This window comes from Uloborus diversus, chromosome 2 (assembly GCF_026930045.1).
Source record: "Uloborus diversus isolate 005 chromosome 2, Udiv.v.3.1, whole genome shotgun sequence".
Classification (NCBI taxonomy): Eukaryota; Metazoa; Arthropoda; class Arachnida; order Araneae; family Uloboridae; genus Uloborus; species Uloborus diversus.
This window is the reverse complement of record NC_072732.1, coordinates 48,151,251-48,170,998: the sequence shown is the minus strand read 5'-3', so window position 1 is coordinate 48,170,998 and position 19,748 is coordinate 48,151,251.

Below are 19,748 nucleotides of genomic sequence, written 5' to 3'. Positions count from 1 at the left end.
ATTGCTCAAAAAAAAAGTAGTGTAAAATTTGCTTTTTGCGTGCAGAAAAGAGCACGACACAAAATTTAAATTTAGACACCTATGGATTTTTTTAAAGTTCAAAAATTTCAGATATTGTTATTGAAAGGCAAAAATATTCCGTTTCACGTATTTTTACGCAAACACGGGATTTCGCCCCGTTTTATTTAAATTTTTCAGAACCAATAATTTTTTCATGAAGTCCTTACATACATCCATCTCTGAAAAGTTTCCTCTGATTCCACCCACTTTAATTTTTTCAACTTAATAAGCTCAAAATGACTATTTTAATTTTTTCTTATGAGAATGATATTCCGTTATAGATATTAAAGTACCTTTAAAAAATGTAATAAATGACACATAATAGCAAAAAAAAAAAAAAAAAAAACGAGCTGATGTGTGCATCACATGACTTCCTTTTACTCCAGTTTAATGTCATTTTCCCACTATTGGCAATTTTAATGTGATTCAATTGTTTACTTTCTAAATATCACCAACAGTAGCCAAATCGATACCAGATTTAAAAAAATCGTCGCCAAGTTGGCGAAAAAACTTGGCGACCAAAAGCTTGGCGATACGTCACCAAGTGTTTACCAAATTATAACACCACTTAAGTTTGCATTGATATTAACAATGATTTCCCCCCAAAAAGGTGCAAAAGACCCCCTTAGGAACATCCGAAAGCAACCAAAAGGGGAGGTGCACAACTAGACCCCACTACGAGTCTATGTACCAAATTTCAACTTTCTAGGACATACCATTTTTGAGTTATGCGAGATACATACGCACATACGCACATACGCACATACACACATACGCACATACATACAGACGTCACGAGAAAAGTCGTTGTAATTACCTCGGTGATGGTCAAAATGGATATTTCGCGTGTCTATACATTCTTAGGCACTTTTCCGCATGTGGTCGAATCGAAAAAAAAACTCAACATTCATTTGGGGGTGAGCAAAATGGAAATTAAGGGCGATTTTTGAGTGAAAATTTTTTCGCGAATACAATACTTCCTTTTTTGTAAAAGGAAGTAAAAAAACAGTTCATTGCTGTGAAAATATCCTTGAAAGTAGAAACAACGTTAATGAAAGACCAAATTTAAAATTGATTGCATTCGTGGTCAAATTTTTCGCATTAATTTTTTTTTTCCTTTGGAGATACGTAAGATATGTGAAATGATGGTGAAAGTGAAATTATGAGGCATGTGAAATTGGCTACGAACTGTAAAAACGAAACAAAGGTATTTAGGTAGGATCAACTAATGTTTCCATGTAAACAAGTCTATTATAAACGTAGCATTAAAAATGCAATTTAGCCATATGGAAGTTTGAATTAAAGTTTTCTTCATCATCATCATGTTCTTCATCACGTTGCACCATAATTTGAAGTTTTGTATTAACTATTCTCAAATTATAATTCGTCATGGCAGAAGTGTCGGGTTTCATGGGCACAGACTGCGCGATTGAAATTTTTAGGGGTGTTGTTTTAAGGGATCTTTTTCTTTTTTAATAGGGAGGGTCACCAGATTTGAGTGAGGCATCGTGATATTTGAGTTAATGCACCGTTTTCTGTTGGGGGAGATGGGCATCCCTGATTGTGGTAGAATAATAATAGAATCATTTCAAAATCTCACTATTTAAGTAAAGATACTTTAAATGCTATAAAGTATGCTTAAAAACGGTTAAAGGGTCATTATTAAAATACATAAAATAGTTTCAGTAGGGAGAATAGCTAAGTTGTTCCTAAAATAATTTTATTGCATTAAACATTACTGCGTGGAAGTAACACTGCAAATGAATTGAATTATGTACAAAATGTAATGAATCTGATTAAAATTTATTTTAAGTATAGTAAAAATGTGTGTTTTGTATGTTTGTTACAACAGAATGTCGAAAAAATGACCAAGGAAAAAAAATGTGTGAAGACATAAAATTTCGAACCAAGTTCGTCGCTAACATAAGCATATAAACACGCAGAACTGTCATTGCACTGAACCTAACATCATGCTCGCTGAGACTTGAGGATATTAGATAAAAATTAACAATATAACACATAACTGAATCAAAAAACACTAATTAAGAATCTAAAGAGCATTCAGCGTTCTTAGTATTTTATCGTTTCTATATTCTATTTTTTTTTGTTGCCTTCTACTAATCGTAAACCATAGTGAAATAATAAATAGGTGAAAGAACAGGGGCGGATGTAGAGGGGGGCCATGGGGGCCATGGCCCCTCCCAAAGCCTTGTGATTGTAGGAATTTTTTTAAGAAAAAAGAGAAAAAAAATATTATGAGAAGATAACAAAATTTAACACATGTGTTATACTGAAAAAGAAGTATAGGCCTTAATTGGGAGATAAATTATGTCCCTACCCTCAAAACAAAACTTATTTCCAAAATTTTTCTCCATCTTTTACATCATTTCTTGATTCCAACTACAGACACTTGGACGATCTCTAAATGCTGCGGTTCTCAGAGTATACCTATTGTTTACAAGACCAAAGAGAGCCTAAATTTTCGTTTTTATGGCTTTAATTTCGAAACTAGGAGGAGAACCCCTTTTCCTATACCCTTTCACAAATGCCTTGATATGTAGTAAAAAAATTGCATTTTAAGTATTTGGCAAAACTGTCAACGGAAACTAGCTTATCCAGCCCTTATCAGTTAACTTGCTTAAAAGCAACTTAAATGAAATTTTTTGGGACTTCAATTACAAACGATCTTTGATAGGACCCCCTCCCTCCCTAGTTTATATCGTGATAATAGCTTTAAAAGAAGGTTTTTGGAGGAGCTCACGAATTTTCCATCTCTTTCTAAAATATGTATAAAAATAGTTAAAAATGGAATTTTTAGAGCCTCAAATGTAAAATATTTCCAGAAATGAAGGATTCTAGGCACCTTCACTCTTCCTGAAATGTAAGCAAACATTACCTAAAGGTGCATTTTTATGATGGATAGCTGAAGAGCTAGAAGAGCATCCCTCCTCTTCTAACTTCTCGATGTATAATGACAGAGTATTTTGGTTTCTCAGCTTTATTTTCAAAAAATATTTTGGGGCCAGCACCTGAAAGCCGACCTTTCTTGGTACATCATCAAAAATAGACAAAATGCGTTTTTAGTTTCCTAATTTTCAAAAATTACACGGTAATTTAAATTTTGAAACATTTTCAAGGGAGATTCCGAAATCCACCCCCTCACCTAATGTCCCGATACCCCGAAAATTAAGTTTTAAAACTTCATTTTAATAAAATTTCTGGGGATTTCGGAGTTTGTTCAAAAATTTCGGATGGCCCCTCCCAAAACAATCGGCTGGATCCGCCACTGTGAAAGAATACAACTCAAATTAATGAGGAAGAAGTCAATTTCTCTGAGAAATACATATCTGAGTTAAGAGGACGAACTAAACATTATCCAAGCTTGGGGCAGTTGCTCCTCCCTGATCCCTTCTGGCTACAACTAAGAATATATTTTAAAATAATGAGAAAAAATTCAATTGCAATTCTTCTTTCTGTAGTAATTCTGTGTCTGTTTTAAAATTTTATCTTGAAATATATTACATCATTTTTATCAGAACTGAAATGGCATAAATTAAAAAATAATTAATTCACATTTTATGTTCAACTCATTTTGAATAAATAAATTATATGATTTTTTAAAAATATAGTGTGAAGTAGTTTAATAGGGCATTGCAGAACAACGTTTCAAAATTAAAGGCCTATGATGAAATGGGTGTGGTTTGCTTGAAAAATGTAATTTATTTATAACTTTAAAATTATTATTTATGAACCATAGAAGTAACTCGAAGGTGTATGCTTAATCTCTAGGAACTAATTATGTTCTTTTAAATAGTATTGTTATTAATCATTGAAACGTTTATATTAGTGCTAACTCTGTACAACAGATAAACATAAATTTTAGTGGAGTTTTTTTTAAAATTTAAGAGTTAAAAATAAGAAGAGCAGTATCTATGATTCGCAGTTTAAAAACTAAAATCATCCTTTACACTTTTTATTTGTTATTTTTGTGAAAACAATGAATGTGTAACGCCATCAAAATAATATCTTTCGAAACACTTCATATGAGTTTATCCATGTACATGTCTTATCTATGTCTTTTCTTTCTAACTTCTTTTTTTCAAATGTGCCTCCATATCAAAAAACATCTTTTGATTATTTCCTTTTCTTCAGAATTTCATCATTTTAGCGCTTTTCTTCGCAAAGAAAATTCCAGTCTTATAACTTTTGCACAAATAACATTTAGTTTTACAAATGCCACAGTTTATTAATGATTTTTTCCTACCAAAATTAGGAAAGAAGTAACACTAACACTCTATGAAAACATTCACACACTAACTATTTTAGCGCTGATCCTCGAAAGACACATAAATAGCGCAACGATAAGTGAATTAATTATTATTAAAGAGATATTAAATAATGCCGGCGATATAAATAAACTAATAAATAGTATAAACGATTAGTAAGTTAGTTATCATCGAATAAATATGAAACAATACAGACGATAAATAAATAATAAATACTGCAAACAATATATAAATCGATTCGCAGTTCTAGAGCTTGGATACGCCACCTTGCGGTAATTTAATAAATCATTCAAAAAGGTAAAACATTGCAATTTTAAGCAGATGAGACACATATCTCATTGGACAGGTGTAAGTGAGTGTGTCTTTGTTTTATCTTTTTCAGCATCCATTGCTCAGAGACTACAGCGCCTCCTATAGTATATTTGAATTGCGAATATTTTAAAGAAATTTTAAACAGTGCAGACATTAAATAAATTGTTAAATAGGAGTTACAGGCTATGTATGGATGTTATAGTTATTAGCAGCCTTCTCTTCAGCAGAAAAAAAAAAGCATTTTCTGTAAATATTTATTAAATACAATATCAATTCAAACTGGTGGTATTCATAGGTATTGCCATTTCAATGGTTCTTGATGCTAACACAAACATTAAGAGAAATGATATTTTATTTCCATAAAAGCTTTGTAGTGTATTAAGACATTTTTTGCTTCCTTTTACAAAAAAGAAAGTATTGTATTCGCGAAAAAATTTTCACTCAAAAATCGACTTTAATGTCCATTTTGCTCACCCCCGAATGAATGTTGAGTTTTTTGCTCGACTCGACCACACGTGGATAAGTGCCTAAGAACGTATAGATATGCGAAATATCCATTTTGACGGTTCCCGAGTTAGTTACAACGCATTTTCTCATGACGTCTGCATGTACGTATGTATGTATGTGCGGATGTGCGTATTTGCTCATATATGTCGCATAACTCAAGAACGGTATGTCCTAGAAAGTTGAAATTTGGTACGTAGACTCCTAGTGGGGTCTAGTTGTGCACCTCCTCTTTTGGTTGCACTCGGGTGTTTCTAAGGGGGTCTTTTCCCCCTTTTTGGGGAAAGTCATTGCTAATTTCGATGTTAATCCAAGTGGTGTTACAATTTGGTGGACACTTGGCGATATATCGCCAGTCTTTTGGTCGCCAAGTTTTGTCGCCAACTTGGCGACAAATTTGGCGATTTTTTTAAATATATTTTTTAAAAATCTGGTTTCAATTTGGTCACTGTTGGTGATATTAAGAGAGTAAACTATTTAATCACATTAAAATTACCAATAATGGGAAAATGACATTAAATCGGAGTAAAAGGAGGTCATGTGAGGCACACATCAGCTCGTTTGAATATATATTTATATGTCATTATAAAAATTATCATCAGCAGTTTTGTATTTGGTAAAACTATTAGTACTGAATTTCGAACGAAAGCCAATTAGATATTTTACAATGGCGCTTTTTAATTATATTGAAATTTGCTATTATTACATGTTCATCATTGAACATCCTCAATAAAATTCTCTTGATGACAGCGCTGACAATCAACCACCGCTGTCAGTGAAAGCAAACTGTATGTAACTAAAACTTCTGCAATTAAAGTTAAAACAGTGTATAATTTTGGGGAAATATTTTGAGATATTTTTTAGAGGCAAATAAACTTGAAATATAAATTTAAATTCGGTTTGCTTTCAAATTGTATCGTAAAATGTAGTTGAAAAAGAAAATACAGTAAACAGGACTAAAAGGTTTTATTTTTAAAAAAGGTTTCAGGCAATTTTCTTTCTTTCCTTCGTTTCTTTCTGTTTTTAAGTGCTTTTTTTTTAATCTCATTTTTCAAAATGAATACTTTTAAAGAAATACGTAAAACAGCTTTGAAATAGAAATGTGAAAACTAACAATTTAATTAGTTAATACATTATTTACCAGACTTAAGAGCGAGCAGAAATGTTATCAGTAGTAAAAACACACTTCAATTTGGTTTGGTTTCTTAACAATGGAAATATTGCGATAATTTGAATGTCAACAGAATGTCCGTTGATATTTCTTACATATTTATCTGAAATTACTTCTAAACAGTTTGTATACTTTAGTTCGAAGGGGTTTCGTGTAAAATACGATTTGGTTCTTTTTTCTTTCTCACCAATTTCCTCTAATATACTTAGAACGTTTTACGTTGTTTGAAGTACCGATAAGGCCCGAAAAATGAATACTTGCCCCGAACACGGGACAAGTTTACGCATCAAGTGGGGCACGTTTACGCATATTAAAAATGATACCAAGGTGTAAGTGAAATAGATATTTAACCAAATTTAAACATTTTATTTCTCTTATAAAAAACTTTAAAAATAAAAAAAAAATTCAAATGATTAATTAAAAAACATTTTATAGTCCTAAAATCATAGGACTAAATGCTAATTAAAAACAGAAACTATTTAGTCATCTTCTTCATCACTGTTAGATTTTACTAACAAAATTCAAGTATTTCTTTTCGCATACTTGTGCATGAGACTGCGCTTTGACATCTAAGACATGTAACCCTGTCTTGTCCTTTTTTCGATTGGTTGTGTGCTTTCAAACAATCGATGCAAGCACAGTTTTCTACTTCATAAACAGAATCGTTCATTAATTTCCTTTTTACAGAGTGTACTAACTGTTTCCCTGTCGCAGGTTTTGGTTTCATACTTTTTTCTTTGATGTCTTCTATTTCTGCTTCAATAGAAACTTGTAGATATTAAAGTAATTTCTCTTTTTTGTTTTGTTCTGCCCTTTTTTCTTTTTTTAATCTTTGTAGCTTCTAACTGCTCTTGTCGGAGGGCTTCTTTAATCAGTATCAGTTAGAATTGTGAGCATCCATACTTTTGTTTCCTTTCCTGGTTCTTAAGATTTGATCCTACTTTTTCAAATGGTCTCAGTTGGGATAGTCCACATGTGGCGATGTGGAAGACCTGCTGGGAAAAATACTTGACTTATCGATAAGCCTTTTCATTATTTTGAAATTTAACGTGGATCTGTTAGTGTTTTGAACTTAATGTCTTTCTATCTTTAAAATAAAGGAAATGTGTCACAGGCTGAATAGTGTATAAAGTTAAAGCTGAACAATCATGAAGCCAACACTATATAATTGTAAGCTATAAGATACGAAGCTTTTACTTAATTTAAAATGAATGTTGATTTTCAAAACTAAATAACTTGAAAATACTAAAAATTTGAATCAGTACAGAGCGAAAAATGCGCCCGGTCCGTTTAGAAGTAAGACATAGTAGTAAGACACAGTAAGAACGTGCGCTAGTGTGCCCCAATGAAAATGCGCAAACGTGCCTCGTCGGCAAGTTTGGATTTATTTTTAACGTGCAAGAAAATTTAATAACTTTTCTGTTCATACAAATACAATTCTCCAAAAAGGATAAAATTCTGCTAATTTTTGTATATTTATTTGTTCTTAACTGTGTATTATTTACTCAGAATAAGCTTTAAAACGTTCAACACAAAACTTACTCAACTTGGTAGAAAACAGATTTTCCTACCTGCATGCTAAATCAAAGCTCGACTGATGTCAAAAACTAGTGAGAATATTGGCTAGGGGGCAGCATCAATCTGATATGACTGTTGGCTCTCCAGTTATAACTCGTTTTGGAAAAAGGACACTGCGTAAACGTGCCCAATGCCTAAATGTGTCCCGGTCAACCCTACCAACACGAAAATTTTGAAACGATTTCGACCAAAATTCAAGAAAATATTCGAGTTCAAAAATTATTAGGGAACATGCAGAAGATGAGAGCAGGGCGGAATTTAGCTCCCTGCCGCCCCTAAGCAGATTTAAAATCTGCCGCACCCTCCCCCATAAGAGAAGCAAAAACTCAAAAACACGCCAAAAAGTGCTCCCGAAATTTAAACTGTCAAGCTTATGAAGAAATGATGACGTTTCATATTCAGGGGCGAACTGATGGGAAGTCACTGCGAGTTCCCAAAAAATTCCTAATTCGGCAAATTTTGCTGAAGATTCTGAAAATTTCAAGATAATATTGCAACATATTCTTTTTTCTTTTTTAAAATTTTTAAAATTGTTTTTCAATGATGCCTAACGTTCCTTCTCATTAGATGTTATGTACGTATGTATGTAATGCGTGTAAGCTCGTGTTTTATCATTCGGTAAAATTAGAATTTTCCTCCTCCTCCGAAAAAATTTATTTCGATGCGTCTCTGTTTCTATTTACGCTGATCAATTACCATGATTGAAAAACATTTGATTTTCATAAGATGTGTGAAAGTAATTATTATTATTATAATTCAAGACAAAATTCTCTGTGAATAATGAAAGAATGCTAATATTTTACTTTCAAGAATAAAAAAATCATTTAAAAAATGTATGGCTTAAAAAAAATTTGCCGCCCCTTAAACTTTTGCCGCCCTAGGCAGCTGCCTACTCTGCTTATTGGGAAATTGGGCCCCGGATGAGAGTAGAATGTATCGCCCTTTCAAAAGAATAACATGTTGTCGAAGTTTAAAAAAAAAAGTTAAATTTTTCATTGCTATTGAAAAATAAATACAAAAGTTCAAAAATTTTAAAAAATCACCCTCTATGCACACAGATAAAATGTAATTTAAAACCCATGCTGTTACAAATACTTTTTGCAATTCACCGCATAGTGAAGAGCTTATAAAAAAGTTTAATCGAAGTATGCTGTGAAAAGAATGAACAGGGTGGCACATCCAAAGTTTTCCTTCTTGTGAGCATAGCAGTCCTTACATGTAGATAAAATACCATACTAGTGATAATATGGCTTAAAATCAAGTATTTTGTGGGGGTTAACCACCTACCCCCCTCTTTTTTGCGCCCCTGTTTGTGGCTATTAAGCAGAAATGAATTACTTGACCAACTGGTTTGTTTTTCTGACAATACGGTCAAGAGTTTTTTTTTTTTTTTTAATGAATATTGAAACCCTTCCTTTTATTAAATCTTTGTCACGAGTCTGTAGCGAAGTATTGCAAGCAACCTTCTAATTTTTAACAATTCATTAAATCCCATGACATGACCTTTTGTGTGTGTGTGTGTGTGTGTGTAATATCAATTTACAAATTAACAATTTTTTGCAATTGAGTTGTTAAAGATTTGAAAAATTACCTTATATAGTTAAATTAGTTCTGATGGCAAGTTAATACTATATCTGATGGCAAGATAATAACTATTGATTTTATATTAGCTCATATGTAAAGAAAAAAAAACTTCTGAATTTAAATGCCGTCATTCTGCGAATCATTGAAAAATATATTTCATGAAATAAATTAAGCGATTTTCACGGCAAAAAAATCTTACTAAAATTTTCAAAAGCTTTTCACTTTGCCAAGTCTTCCGCAGCATTGAGAAAGTTAGATGCTCAATTAACGAAATACGTTTTTGAATTAGCTTGTCAAAGCACGAAGTTACGGTGGAGTACGTAATTCACCAAGCAAATTAACTCGCGCAATTGATTTCCACTCAAGTTTGTCCACAGTCCTTCCATTGCCCCATCTAAGCCTTTGGGCGTATTGCGATAGTTTAAGGCTCAATTAAGCAAGAATGGCCTAAACAGGTCTTAATTTCACACTACAGTCAATTCTATCTGACTTAATGAAGACCGGTTGCCTTTGCCGGTGGGCTAGACCACAGGTGTGAAGCGACTTAATTAGTCTAGCCTAACCTAACCATTACCTTCTGCCTGCATACCATCCTAAAAAGAAAAAGGAAGCCCTACCGTTAGATTATGTTGTCAAATTCCCCATAAAAATAGAGCTCTTCTTTTTCCTCTTTAGAGATCCTTGCACTCCCTTCAGGTGAACAAAAAGGGAGGGAGAAGACCACCTGAAATAGTGATCATTCGGCCCCTAATCAGGCGTTACAAGAGTGCTGCCTGTGGTCCTTCATTTCCGTGATCCACCTCCTAGACGCATTCTTTTTTCTCGAGTTCCATCCCCCCGTTTTGGCCTCCCCTTTCATATCTCTTTGCTGGTTCTTTTGTTGCTGGAGCCCACCCTTTTTGTCGGCCGTGGCTCGTTTTCATTCATGTCTTCAACATCGAGGCCACGATAAGTAATTCCGAAACGAAAATCCGATGATGTTTGCCTTGCTGCACTAGAGTGCTCGAGTTTTTTTCTTCCCCCTAAATATTTTCTCCAGTTCAAAATAGTTTATGGCTACCGCCTTTAATCATATAGGATATAGGGCTGGAAGATGGAGTCATTTTCATGGCTGAGGCTTTCCAGATCAAATGAAAATAAGCTCAGACGTGATGAAATTATAGAGTGGTAAAAAAATATGGATAATTCTACATCAGAGGATTTTTTTTTTTCAACAAATTATTTCCAACTCGACTTCCCCCCCCCCTTCCTTTTCTTCGTTTTTTTGAGTTATTACCAAACAAACAAAATAAAAATTAATTCTTTAATTTAAATGTTTTCAGCTAAAATAATCTGTTCTGATGGCTAAAGTAAAATACGTACAGCGTTTAAATTTTTTTTTCTCATAGATTAACTTTCGTTTTCTGATGTTTCGCTGAAGAAGAGTATTTTTAAATAGACAGAATAAACAGACAGAGAGACAGGAGTCAGTTTCAAAAGATGAAATGCAACTTTTCGGTTCTGAATGTACCTTGGTTATGAAGTCATTAGTGTGTTCATTTTTTGTCGAGTCATATAATTTGATTTTTAGTTGAACGTATGATTTTTAAAACGTACTATTTTCATTTCTGAAAGTTATATTTACATGAAGTGGATTTATATATCATGCCGCAATTGGGAGGGGTCACCACGACATGGTGGTGGCCCCAGAGGGAATCTAAGAGGACACTTTTTTTTTGTAGTTCTGTTCATTTCTAAGAGGCCCCTAAAATGCATTTCGACAGCTCCCTAAACCTCATAATCCGGTTAACAAGCAAGATTAACAGCAGCAATGCAAACAATGCGCTATTTAACTCACTTAATCTGCACTTCACTTCTTTTTACAAAGTATTCTCGAAGAAATTCCCACTCTGATTTTGATTTCAATCACCCACGAAATAGTTTTCAAACTTTTTTTTTTAATTAAAAAAACCCATTTTGTTATATGCTATAATTCGTTTTGCCTTGACATTTGTATGCCTGTACTAAAGAAGATAACTCACATAATTGAAAAATATATAAAAAATTAAAATAAAACGCTGTGTACTAGAAAGTTGAAATTTCATATTCAGTGTATATACAATAGGGTAGAATGAACACTATTAAGGAAAGAAAATTTTGGAATTTTCAAGCGGCAGGAGCAGAAAAGTTGCATTTGTGATTCAAATGAACGCATACACACTTCAATGTAGCATTTTAATATTAAGATGTACCCCAAGCCACTTGACATCTCCATCTTTCAGTTCACTTCAGTGAAAAGTTGACATTATGTTTCTTCAGTGAAAGTAAGTGAGTGTTTTCTGAAAATTCTATTAAATCACGACATTAATATGATAACACATACGTAGGCAAAAAAAAAAAAAAAAGAAAAAAATTGCAGGCATATTCAATCTTTGAGCAAAATTAGTAATACATCTTGAGGGAAGCTTTGCAAGAATGAATCTATATGTCCAATCTGAAGACTTAGTTGCAACTTTGCAATGCGGCTTTACAAGTTACACATTGATTTATTCCTCGCGAGTGCCAAGGGAACTTAGGAATTTCAACTTGGTCTTCTTCCTCTGTTTGGCACGTATGTGATGTCTCAGTCCAGGTTTTGCTTTATCCATTAACAAAGTTTATCAGTTCACGCGCATAAAGAAAGAAAAAAAACAAGGCTCGGTGTAGCCTTCTCAAAATGCTGCCAGGTTAGGTCTGCCCCAACTATAGGTAGTATTGAAGCAAAGGGTGCAGGTTGGGGGGGGGGGGGGAGGTAATAGGCTAAACTGATGGACCGACCTGTCTTACATTTCCAAACTCATATTTTGTTTTCATTTTATATTATTTTACCTTGACTCTTTTATTTGGGGGGGGGGGAGGAGGGATTGATGTTATTATTTCTTATTTTCTGATTTGCTTTAGATATTTCTTTTTTGGTAAAACTAAGCTGAAACGTATTTCAGGAGCGCCGCAAAGTCTTATGCCGCATTAGAGAGTTTTACAGACTTTAAAAAAAACGTGAGGTTAACTGAAGAAGCATTTTGGAAAATATTAATGTACTTACCGAGCCATCACTTTCAGATACAATGCCTTATTTGAAGGAATCATTAGTGTTTTTCGCTTAGTTACACGTCTCTGCTCTTGCTTTTCTTAACACAGCAGTCAAGGTGGGCTGTACCTCCTGCTGCTGCAAACACAAAATTCGGGACTTCATGCATTGTCCTCAACCCTTTACCCCAAAGAGGCGTATCGCTTCAGCTTTATAAGCAGTGTCGTGAAGAACCACGGACGTCGTGTGTTCCACACGTGGCTTAACAAGTGCCATCCCGACAATCGCTTTGTTCGAGTTTTAAAAAGGTTTTGTGCTCTTAAGGCCAATCCCATTTTTTCAGTTAACTTGAGCTGAATGCAGACCCACAAAGAGATCGTTTAATCCCGTGATACGGTAATAGAAATGTCAGAAATTGCAATAACAACTTTAACTGGATTGTTTCCATTTAATTTGGCATACATAGAGCGATAAAAGGCAATCACCTATTTCTGGACTGTCTTATTGAAATGGAAACAATCCTCTCTCAGTATACCAAAGTCATACTCAAATCATCTTGGCCTTGAGGATATCTCCTAATACCATATTAAAACAATCTGAAACATTTTTTCCGATGCTCGGCGACACACATATTGCACCTCATTTAACCAAGGTAGATTAAATGTCTTACGTTAGAAAAAATCACCTTACTGCAATTACTTCATCAAAATCTTCTTTGTTCCTTAACTCAGTTGAAACCGATTCCGTTCGTTTCACAGCAGGACTTTACTAATGGTTCAATCACTATCCAACAGTTTCTTCTTCTTCCTCCTCCTCCTCCTCCTCTTCTTCTTCTTCAAAAAATTAAGTAAGAAGGAATTGCAACGCATGAATGGTAACATTCTCTTACATCTACTTTCCTTTCATTTTATATATTATAACATCTTAGAAATTCAGTTGAGTTAATAGGTAATAGATCTTTGTGTTCTTGCAGGGCCGGATTAAGATATCGAGGGGCCCTAGGCAAAATACTTTCTTGGGGCCCCATGTACTTCATAACTTTAGCCGTTGGCTGAAACAGTTTTAGCCATAGACTAAAGAAATTTCATTCATTTAGGGGCCACTAAATATCAATGGCCCTAAGCCACTACCTAGGCCTATTCAGTAATCAGGCTCTGGTTACATGCCTAATGCTCTGTCCTTATTTACTTAGTACAGGGGTGCAGTTGGGCAAAAAAAAAAGTGCATCAAATTTCACTTTTGCAGTACAAGTTCCTTTCATGTTCGTCTCCTATAATAATGAGGCAACATTGCCCCATTTATGGCAACAATTCATCACGTAGAGTCAAGTGTCAATGAACTTTGTGAGATTTTGTAGGAAGGTTGACTGTAATTAGCTTCCAGCGACTAGTTTCAATTTATTTGTTTATTTACTTAATTAAAAAGTTTGAGTTTTATTTTTTTTACTCCTACAGCACACAATGGGTAGAAAAACACTATACGTAGAAAATCAATCCTATGCTTTGATTCTTTGATGTTTGATAAAGAAAGAACATTCAGTGATCCTTGCGTAAAGAAGTTTCTGTCTGTCAAGACAGTTGAAGCGATCTCTAGCGGCATATTGTAACCACTGAACTCAGTGTTATCATTTAGGACAGTACCACAAAAAAATTCAAGTTCTAGTTCAGAGCACTAAAGAAGACCACATCAAAGATAAATTAATTTCTACAGCTGAGTGATGTTCTTTTTATAACTGCCATAACCTTAGAAAAATTCTCTAACAAAATCTGCTGCAACGGGCTATTAACTAGAGATGGGGGCTTAGGGGGGAACAGAACGATTAATAGTATCCAAAGAAGACAACAGTGGCTCTTTTCAGAGGTTTCACTGGACATGACTGTTTGCGGGACTATCTGTATAGAATCAGAGTAGTGGATTCAATAGAATGTTACTTTATGTGAGTCTAAACAAGCAATCACTTTTTAAGATTTAGAAAGTTGAATTGTGCTATTGCAATTATGATGACACAATTAAAAAGTTCTGGAGATATCGTGAACTAATGACTTAGACGCTAATGTTCGGCTTTTGTGAAATAAAAAGTATCTACCACAAGACTCACGGACTATTACCCTTGATTTTCAGTTTCATTGCCTATGTAAGGATTTCATGTAAAGACAACGTAGCTCATATTTCAGGGTTAAAATAAATACTCCCGCAATGATCTTCAGCATGATTTCCCATAAAAGTTGAGAGAGGGGGGAAAAATTAGAAGTAACTGAAAATACGTGGAATTGTTTTTTTTTTTTTTTTTTTTGTATCCCTTAAAAGTACCATTATAACGAGTTAATTTTCTTTTTGGGAAAAATGCTTGAAACTTTTCGAAGTGTCCGAATATGAATACTTTCGAAGGCAAATTAATTTGGCCTTTATTTTCAAATATAAGTGTACAAAATGTCCTAAAAATTTTAAAACGAAATTGTCTGAGCATATACCACATAACTTTGAATGTATTATTATTATTTTACTTTTTAGCTGATTTACAACCGTCTGACTTTTATTTCCAATGAAGTCATACCTGTTTAAATGCAGTCAAAGGATAAAAACGCATAAAATATACTTTTGGAGTGAGGAACTAGGAACTTCTTCTACGTTAGAAGGACATTTATAATTGCTCGAACAATAAGAAAGATAGGCTATTCATTAAGAAAGACGAATCGAATTAAGAATATAAACCATCTAATCAACCTTCTTTTTATTAACAGCATTTAAACTGTGGAAGCCGAAGCCAGTCATATAGCAAAACATTATCTTCGTAAATTTCCGCTTCATTGTCTTGGGGAAAAACCTCTGCAGAAGAAGAAGGAAACATAAATATGTAAATAGACCTCACATAAGACATCACTAAAAGAGCCATTTCCTGGACAGTTTCATTGGATTTCCATATATTATTACTTAAGTCTGTCTCTTGCCCTTAATATTGCTCCTAAGCCCTACATATTGAGAAATAAAAGTGTTCGGAATTTCATTTGGAAGAAAGCAGACAAGGCACGCAAAGCTACAAAGGAAAATCATTTCTACACGAAACGTCACTTTTGAAAATAGGTATCAGAAGTAAATGTAGTTTCCTAAAAGCTGCTTAGAAAGTAACTACTTAGTTAACATTTTAGTTTTAGTAGAATATTAGATACATAGGAATACCCAAGTAACTTCTACAAGTAACGTCAGATTTGAAAATAGGAATCAGAATTAAAAGCTGCTTAGAAAGTAACTACTTAGTTAACATTTTAGTTTTAGTAGAATATTAGATACATAGGAATACCCAAGTAACTTCTACAAGTAACGTCAGATTTGAAAATAGGAATCAGAATTAAAAACATTGCTTGGAAAGTAACTACTACGTTTATGTTCTAATTTTAGTTGAAAATTAAATGCATGCACTGCTGTAAAAAATCCTAAAATTTTACTGTAAGAGTTACTGCCATCCATGTTTCCAGTTCCAGTAACTAACCGTAAAATCCTATTTTACTGTAAAATTTTACGGTAGAATAGACGAAAGTTGAAAAACTCAAATTCGAGCAGCAAGTTCGAACTCAGGACCTGCGTATTGGCAGTCGGCTTTGCTGACCACCATGCCAGTTGGGACACATCGAGTGAGGGAAAGTAGGGGAATGTGGGGCAAAGTGAAATGGTTAAGATCACTTCCTTTTTTCAAAATTAACGAATTAGATATTTGTTTTGAAAATTAATGCAGGGTAGACTAGAGCCCATGTACGCTGATTTTTTTCAATGAATTTTCTAAATTTTATGTATCAACTTAGGAAATTTTAGACATTGTGGTTTTATGAAGCAGTTAATGGAGTCAAAATTGGTATATTCGGTTGTTGCTCAGTTTGTGTTTTTAATCGCTAAAAAAATTATTTCTTGTGTTCAAGTCGGTTGCGTAAACGTGCCCCGGGCACGGGGCGCGTTTACGTTTTTATATTATTATGTTTACATATTTATTTTGACACCCAACGTGGTTCTGTTAGTGTTTTGAATATAATGTCTTACCATCATTAAAATAAAGCAAATTTATCACAGACTGAATGGTGTATAAAGTAAAAGTTGAACGAGCATGAAGACTGCACTCCATGATTGTAAGCTTTAAGATGCAAATGTGTAACTCAATTAAAAACTAAATGGTGATTTTTAAAACTAAATAGCTTGAAAATACTAAAAAGTTTTGAGACAGTTCGGATCAAAAAAAAAAAAAAATTAGGGCACGTTTAGAAGTGAGACATTTTAAGAACGTGCGTAAAAGTGCTCAGATGTCAACGCGTAAACTTGCCCCGTCTCGAAGTTTGGATTTATTTTTAACGTTCAAAAATATTTAATAAGATCTCAGTTCATACAAATACAATTCTCAAAAAAGAATAAAATTCTGCTATTTTTTATATATTTGTTTTTTTCTTAACTAAGTATTATTTATTCACAATACGCTTCAAAACGCCCAACTCAAAATTTACTCGACTTGGTAAAAAAACAGATTATCCCTTTTGCATGTTAGACCGAAGCTCGACTGATGCTCAAAAACTTGTGAGGATATTTGCTAGGGAGCAGCATCAATCTTTTATGACGGTTGGCTCTCCAGTTATAATTCGTTTTGAAAAAAGGGCACTGCGTAAACGTGCCCCATGCATAAACGTGGCCCGGTCTACCCTATATAAAGACAGAACACTATATTCTATAACAAAATTAGCACTGAAACGTTATTTCTATTTTTGACAGTAAATTTGTACCTTTAAAAAAAGGTTGAAATTTTCCCCTTCTTTTTTTCATGAGGCAAAGTGAAAAATAAAATATTTTTCTAATGAAATATTTTGTATTCGATTTTTCAAGGTACTTTTGTTTGAATAAATGAGTAAGTAAAAGAATGAATGAAGAAATGAAAATAAAATGAAGCGAAAACGAATAAATAAATATATAAATAAGTTATACATGAGAAAAAATGAATGAATGAATAAAATAGCAAATGAAGAAGAAAATAAGTGAATGAATGAACAATCTCAAGGTAATTTTTAAAATGGAAGAATGTGAATGGAACACCTAATTAACTAATACGTAAATCTATATACATAAATGGCTGCTTCTGTATGTGTGTAAGTGGGGTAAGCTTCAAAACTACTGGACGGATTTTGACCATTTTTTCATTATAGATAGTTACATTATCAGGAAGCAACTTAGGCTATAATTTATTCCTAAAAAACTTAGTTTAAAAAAGTTATGATGGAAAACAGTAAATTTCATGTAATTTCCACATTAAATGATTAAATATAAAACCCATTGTTACAAACATTCGTTGCCAAACAACAGCAATATTAAAAGCAATCATAATGAAAATTTTGAATCAAGGCTTTTCTGGAGCAAGAGGAAATTTATTGCTTTCTTAGGATTTTCGTCCTCATCTATGCCAATAACCGATAACGGTGGTAAGTAAAAAGACAATTGATTTCGGCTACAGTTTGAAAATAGAAAGTGTTTATTGTTTAAAATTACACAGGCTCGCAAAACTCGAATCATGAAAAAGTGATTGTACGGTAATGAGTGACTTTTATTCTATTGGATGTGCTAATTTCAAATATGACACCCATTTTTCTTAATCACATCAGAGATTTTGACCAGTTGGGCTTTAACATATGAGTCTTTTCAAAATACGTGTAAGTTTATTACTTACAAACGAGTTTATGCATTAAACATACAATTGGAAATCAATTAATAAATATATATATTAATTTCATAGAAATAAGAACATAGTAATACTTAATCATAACGATTCAATTATAACTTAAGGCAATCTTTTCAACTGAGCTGTTTTTGCAGCCAAAGACAACGTAATAATGTTTCCCGGCTTTCATTTCACCATATAACCAAAATATCTCAATTAAAAGAATCTTTAAAACTTTTGTTAAAATGTAAAATAATCCGCTAACTAAATCAGGTAAATCTATAAGTAGCACAAAAACTTCCATCATTTTGTCTTTGTGCGCAATTTCAAACACTGGCCAAGTTTTACTACTTATTTCGGAAGAAAACATTTAGTATCATTTTAAGGTCACCAAAAATATCTCAGTATTTGGCGACAATATCTCTTTTACGAAAATTAGTAACTGACAGTTTTGCAAAGTAGGGAAGGGGAGCTTTATCCCAAAACGATTACCGCAAATTTGGTAACATTTTGATTCGCACCTAAAACCCACAATAATTGAAATTTCCCAAAATAACTAAAGCAAGCATAGGGATGATGGGCGGCTAGATTTTTAAAAACCGTTTGTTTTTCAATAGCCATTTAGAAAAAGTTTTAGACTACGTTAAAAAAAAAAATCTTAATTTGAATTTTTGGCATCTTGAATTCGAATTATGTTTTTTGCAATCACGAGCGTGTGTGTGTATGAATGCGCGAGTGTGTTTGTGTAGGCACATGTGTGTGTGTGTTTGTGTAGGCGCATGTGTGTGGGTGCGTGTGTGTGTATGTATGCATGTGTGTGCGTGTTGTGTATGCATTGCTGTGTCTGCGGGCGTTCGCGCGTGTGTGTGTGTATGTAGGCATATGTGTTTGTGTCTGTGTGCAAGCATGAGTGTGTGTATGTATATGTGTGTGTGTGTGTAGGAGTGTGTGTTTGTGTCTGTGCGCAGGCATGAGTGTGTGTATGTGTGTGTAGGCGTGCGTGTGTAGGATATGGACACAACCTGGAGACGGTTTTCGCAAGAGGAGCAGCATCGTGAGGCCGGTCGACGCGACGGTGGTGCTGGCAGAGGGCGCTGGTGGGAAAATAAAATGATAGGAATTCAAAACAGTCAAATGAGAACAATAAGCAATTATGATTGCTCAAAAAAAAAAAGAAAGGAATATTAACTGAGATAAATCTTTTTAAACAAGTAGAACTTAATATTTTGGAAATTTACCAAATTTTTATATGCTTAAATGTCGTCCTTTCGTTTCTAACTGAATACTATTTTGTTCTTTATACTTATTGCTATTTTACCTTTATGGGTAAAGAAGAAGCTCGATTTTTAATCACGTCAACGCGGTGTGTTTTGAGTTCTTTCAGTTAGAACAGAAAACGAGTGAAAGTAGCGATTGTTTCTCCCAATTATTACTGACCTAGGCAATTTTTGCTAGTGATTTTATTAAAGGTTGAATAAGTAAATGAAATGAAATATATTTCACTTTGCCCCTCATGGACTTGAC